The following is a 6218-nucleotide window of genomic DNA, read 5'->3' as shown; positions in this document are numbered from 1 at the left end:
GGGCACGCACATTATAGCACGGTACACGCACAGTATAGCACGGGGCACGGACAGTATAGCGCGGGGCACTCACACTATATAGCGCGGGGCACGCACACTGTGTCACGGTGCCCGCCCCCCCGGGCTGGGCACGGGCCCGACGTGTGTCCGCCCTCGGCGCTGCGACTAGCGGGGCGCCTCGTCTCGTGTGGGCGCGGGGCACGCCGCCTCTCCAGCCCGGCTCGTCAGTTCCTGCGTGTACCACAACCTCTCCTGAGCAGCACACACAAGGAATATTACACGGCAGAGGTCTAAATACGCACACACGCGCCCCCACCCTCCCGGCTTAGCAGTGGGGGGTGGGGGTGTCCATGCTAGGGGGCAGGGCTGGCTGCGTGTGTAACAGTAGGTGTGTGTGTGTATCATTGCACACTTCCTGTGGTATATTTATGACCAGGGCTGCGATTTCCGGTAGCTGATACGAGCTCTCTCTGTGTCTCAGTGTCTCTCTCTCCCTGAGCATTTAATATCACCGCGCAGAGGAGGAGGAGGAGGGGGAGCCGCGCACACACACACACAAAGTGGGGGGTGGAGGAAGAGGAGGACAGAGGGAGAAGCCAGGGATTGGGATCAGAGCCACCTCCCCCCGCCCCACAGGCACACAGCCCCCTCCCCACTAGCCAGCCCATCCCCCCATCCAATACAGGGACATAGAGCACAGCCTGCCCTCACCCCACATTCCTATGGACAGACACCTGCAGGGCGGTGAGTACCGGGGGAGGCTGTGCGCGCCCCGCTTTGTGCACGGGGCAGGGGGCTGCGCGGGGACCCGTGCGGCTCGTGTGTGCAGGAGCCCTCTTTGTGTTGGGGCAGCTAGGAAATAATAAAGGGGGGGGGGGGCGCTGCGTGGAGACTGCGCGTCCCTTTGTGTGTGGATGGCCGGGAGATAGGCTGGTTATTGGATAGCGTGTGCGTGTGTGTGTACGCGGAGTTGTATACAGTGTGTCTCTCTTTGTGCGTGCGCTCGGGGCTCGGTGGTGTTGGTTTAAGGACATCCACAAGCAGAGGTGCTCTCCAGCCGGGCTGCTCTTGTTATAGCCCGGGCTGTGTGCTCCTCGGGTCACTAGTGCCTTAATGCATGAGCGCAGCTCTCCTTTCTTTGGTCCTGTCCTCTAGTCCCCGGGGTGTGTGTGTGTTTGTGTGGAGGGGCGTGTGTGTGCAGGGGCAGGTGTGTGTGTGGTGGAGGTGTGTGTGGAGGGCTGTATGTATGGAGAGGTGTGTGGAAAGGGAGGGGGTGTGTGTGGAGGGTTATGTGTGTGGTGGAGGGGTGTTTGTATGGAGGGGGGTGTGTGTAGGGGCATGTGTGTGTGAGTGGTGGAGGTGTGTGTGGAGGGGTGTGCGTGTGTGTGTATATGGGGGAGCTGGGCAGAGAGGTGTGTGTGTTTTGGGGGGAAGGCTACAGCTGGGTGGAAAGGTGTGTGTGTGTGCGCGCGCACTGGGGAGGCATGCGTGCGTGCGCGTGTAACACGAAGGGCGGCGTGTGCGTGTGTTGGGAAGGGGCCGCGCGTGCACCGCCTGCCCGCCGGAGCGCGGCGCCCCCCGAGGCGGTGCCGGCGTGAGCCGATGGGGAGACGCGCTGCCCCCTGCTCCCACCTCTTGCCTGAAGAAGCCGCTCCCTGCCCCTGCCCCAGACCAAAGGGGGGCGGGGTAGAAAGCGTTCCCGTCCCAGCTGTCCACTTCCACAAGCGGCGGGACCGCGGGACTGAAGGTGCCCTGGACACGCACGCACGCAGCACACAACTTTTCCGTGCTTGTTTTTGCTGCTGTGTCTCCCCGCGCTGCCCCGCCGCGTCGTTTGTTGTTCCTAGCGGGGAGAGGCAGGGGGAGTTGTCTGGCTTTCCGGGAGGCTGCGCACAGGGGCCGGGGTTTGGTCTCGTACCCATCCAGGGCTAGGGTTGCTGGCAGAAGTCAGAGCAAGAGGCTCCAGGAGTTGAGCTAGAGCTTATTTAAGATCCCAGAGGCGCTGGGGAGGCGGTTGTTTTGCTGAGGGATGGCTTGGAGCTTGTCGGGGTGGTTTTTTGACACACACGTTTTGAAAATAAAGTTATTTTGCAATTGCTTTTCGGAGGGGGGGGGGAGTCAAAGAAGCTTGTCGTTCCTCTCCCGCTCACACTTGTGCCTGGTTTATTTCGGTGAAAGTGAGTGACTTGTTATCCTGAGAGCTAAACGCAGAGGGTTGTATGTGTGTGTCAGGGAAAAGGCTAGACATGTTTTTATTAGGACAAAAAAATACAGCTTCTCTCTAGAGGACTAGAGATAAACAGCACGATGCTAATTGTGGTACCTTGAACATATGTCGAAGCTATTAGCGGTTGAACTGGATTTAGCTGTTTGTCTTCAGACTGATCAACCGGGCACTCACTTTATAGCTGCATGTCTGCTTGCCTGGATGTCACGTTTAAATGCCTTGATGAGTGGGGTTTTCCACGGATTGATTTAGAAGCAAAAATATTTAGGGCATCAGAGATTGATATCTATTTATCTTAGCCAAGTCTTGCATAACAGATGTTAGAAAGGCCCCTTGCAAATGGTCGCAATGACTTTCCTGTAGGGAATGCGAAATATTAAACTGTTGGTAATGAGTAGACAGTGCAAGCCTTTAAAATATAGCCTATCCTGAACTTGGCTGGTCAGAAAGACAAATCAGGAGTGATAAGCCAGAACGCTGTAAAACAAGCATGGAGAGACAGTTAAGTGTAAAGGAAAATAAAGAAACGTTCTGCAGTGGAAAGTATATCAAGCTTTCCATAACATAGCTTCAACAGTCAAAAACAAAACATCTTTCCAGCAGAAAGAATGAATGTGCTATTCATGATAGACCTCACCTTCCATTTATGGTGTCAGTGGCTATAAATATTCCTTGTACTTAGCTGGATATTAAATAATACTAAACAGGAAAATGACTAGTTTTTTAAAAAACAAAACAAAAACGAACATGACATAAGACGGCAGACAAACAGGTTAAAAAAATTCAGAAGACGGTAGAGGTATGATGATCATAGACAGTTTGGTTATTCTTGTTTGCTTGGTTGGCTTTTGTATCTCACTAGCTTTCTTGGTTATATTTATTATTAACTTTAGTAATACCCCAAAGTTAGATTTATGATCGATAATTAGGACTTGATTTTGCTAAATTAGGGTTAGTGGGGTTTTGTCATTTATTTGAATAGGAAGAGGGTCAAGTCTGTAACGCATGTCAGTGGGCTCAAGAATGTGCAAATATAATTATATCCCTACTATGTTCCTTGTGGGATTTTGGGAAGAGGTTGAGAGTGTTGGTTTCTTTTTATTTTGTTGTTAGGAATCAAAAATATGCTGAAGAAGTTGCCTCAGATATAAAATGAATGTGTTTTAAACATCTAGGTCTTGCTTTTCCTTACCTTTTAAAATCTGCTCTTAAGTCTGAAATGAAACAAGTCTTACTCTCCCTCCTGGCTTTACCCTGAATCTGCCTCTCATCTTGAGTTAAAAACCTGGGTCCCTTCTTCTTTCTCATCTTTGGCTTTAAGCAAAACACTGTTTTTCAGTATTGCGCTAAAGTTTATCAGCTCTTTGAAGTGTTATAAAAGGTAAACTAACAAACTGAATTGATTATTTGCATACTTTAGACACTGCAAGCTCTAGAGATAAGAATTAACGAAGAGATATTGTATAAACTAAATATTAACTGAAAGTGTTCAGGTGGATAACGGACTGTTTTGTGCAGCGTGAGTCTAGTCTGAGATGTGGTGCAGTTTTCTGTAGCAGTGTCAGTAGCTCAGCTCCTATCTAAATAGTGTTACACTGACCTTTCTATTCATTTGAAAATAGCTGGATTCCTGTAGGGTAATCAAAATCTTGGTGGAAAACAGTAACACCTTTATACCATTTTCTTTCATTTGGTTGTTACTGGTAAGTTGACTTTTAATTTTCTGTCTTCAGTGTAGTGAATTCTGAATATTGTTAATTTCTACTTTGCATATGCCAGGGAGTTCTTTATATCAGATTTTGTAGGAGATTAAAGACACACTGGGTAATTTTATTATATTCACAATATGATAATGTCTTGTTGATATGTTCTTTGCAAAGTGCTAAGATTCTGTTTATTATGTTAACATTTCACTTTTGACAACTATCAAATATACCTTTAAGTGTGCATTAAACCTTGTCTGGAAGTTTGTCTAATGGACATTTAAAATGAGCAGTATTGTATTTAATTTTAAATGGTAAATTGGAGAGTTACAGTAAAGCAATCTCTTAATGGTTACAATATTCTTTACTTCTTACAGTAGTAACTTGTTGTTCCTTTTGTTTTGTTTTTAATGTTGTTATTAATACACCCACATAACCATATATATAACCACATTAGCTATTTTAAATCTAGGTGCTTAAAGATTTCTTTAAACTTCTAGGCATAATATGATGCTTAGAGTACAGCACTGGGAACAAATTCTAATTCCAGGCTGGGTTTCCTTATGCTGTTGGGCAAGTCACTCTGATTCCTGTGTCTCTAAAATGAGGATAATAAATACTTATCCTTACATCACCCCTGTGAGTTGGATTAAGTAATGTTTGTAAAGCACTTCAAAGAAACATGCATGGAAATGAATCCTCCCTTGGATTATTGTGTATCTGGTAATTCAGGTGTAACTAGCTAAGGCTTTGCTTTCAAATGCTACTGTTTTGTTGCTTTTTGCAAAATCAAATAGTGCGAGGTAAAGATTGGCAAGAAAGGAGATGAAGTTATTTTAAAGAAGAATGAATGCTCAGTCCTGTGTGGTTCACTTTGGTCATGAAAAATATTTTAACTACAACTATATCTTAAATTCAATATTCCTCAGTATATCTGCAAGGTTGCTCAAAGTGACTTGAGAGAGTCAGTGTTTTAAAAGACATATGGAGAATAACTGCTTCATCTTAAATTACTTGACCTTGGTACTGATTTGTTGATTTATGAACTTTATTTACCAGCAGGATCGGAGAATTCTATTGCAAGACAGAAATTACAGTGTACCAGTGCTCTATTTCGTTTCCTAGGTAACAAATATACTGCACAGATTCCATAATGAGGCCCTTGGTTGGCTAGTTATAGTGTAAATTTTCTTGTTTTACTGAATCTGGGTTTTGAAGTAAATAAAAGGCCTTGTTTATATCACATTTCCAAACTCAAACTAGCAAAAACCGAGTGGATATGGAAAATAGAAGTTGTTTATGTTGTAAGAATTGTTGCATTCTATCTTAAGTAATATGTATTAAGTTTCACTATAAGTGGATATTATGAAATAATATATTGCTCCTGTATCGAGAAGTCTGCAGTGAATCAAATAACCCGGTGTCTTGGGTTTTGTTTAAACTGTATGTTCAATTCTCAAGCCTGTTTTCACATGTGCGAGGGAATAGTAATTTTGTATCTGCATTACATTTTCTTTTGTCTTTCTTTTTTCCCCCCCAAGGTTAAATCGTCCCTCATTTCCCAGTCTGCCAATTATCCAAACAATTCATTATTTGTGTTGCTGATCAGTTCCTGCATATTATCTAGCTTATCCATTACTTTTTCTTCAGTTTGCTATTTGCAATATTACCTAACATTTTGCTGTTCAAATCTATAAAACTTTACTCAAATAGTCTTAACTCCAGTGAGGAGGCACTACTGATGCTGATGAAACTAAGAACCCCCAAACTCTAGACCCGTGGAAACTCTTGCATGACCAGGAGTTATATGAGGAGGAATTTACAGGATTAGGCATTTTCATGGTAATTCTGTGCTCTTTTCCAATATGAAATATCCCCTTCTTTTTTGTTCTTACTATGTAAACTCAAAAGCGAGTATCCTTTTAAAAATCTCACTTGGCCTAAAATATTTTTACTTACTAATGTTACAAGTTACATCTAAGATAAAGAAATGAGTTTGCAGGGGAGAGATGTGATGGGGAACATCACCATGTGGTGTGGGTGTGGGTGTGTGTGTGTCTCTCTCTCTTTCTCTCTTAATGGGAACATCACTGTATGTGGTGTCTCTCTTTCTCTGTCCCTCTCTCTGTGACTGGGAACATCATTGTGTGTCTGTCTGTCTGTCTCTGACTCGGAACATCACGTAGTGTGTGTGTGTGTGTGTGTGTGTGTGTGTGTTTGTGTGTGTGTGTGTGTCTCTCTCTCTCTCTCTCTCTATCTCTCTCTCTGTGATGGAGAACATCAGTCTC

At 44.9% G+C, this 6218-nt stretch overlaps 1 protein-coding gene across 4 annotated transcripts in view; it reads left to right on the top strand.

Moving 5' to 3' along the window:
- The first annotated feature begins 601 nt into the window (after positions 1 to 601).
- The window catches only part of KIAA1958 (KIAA1958 ortholog), a 166126-nt gene continuing 160509 nt past the window's right edge, over positions 602 to 6218 (top strand). For all 4 annotated transcript variants that reach the window (XM_019554910.1, XM_019554911.1, XM_019554909.1 and 1 more), the window contains exon 1: positions 602 to 744. The gene's annotated coding sequence lies outside the window, so the exon portion shown is untranslated. The remainder of the gene's footprint in view (positions 745 to 6218) is intronic.

This window comes from Crocodylus porosus, unplaced genomic scaffold (assembly GCF_001723895.1).
Source record: "Crocodylus porosus isolate Cpor-Errol unplaced genomic scaffold, CroPor_comp1, whole genome shotgun sequence".
Classification (NCBI taxonomy): Eukaryota; Metazoa; Chordata; order Crocodylia; family Crocodylidae; genus Crocodylus; species Crocodylus porosus.
Note: the sequence above shows the minus strand (reverse complement) of the source record. Positions and strands in the feature narration are given on the sequence as shown.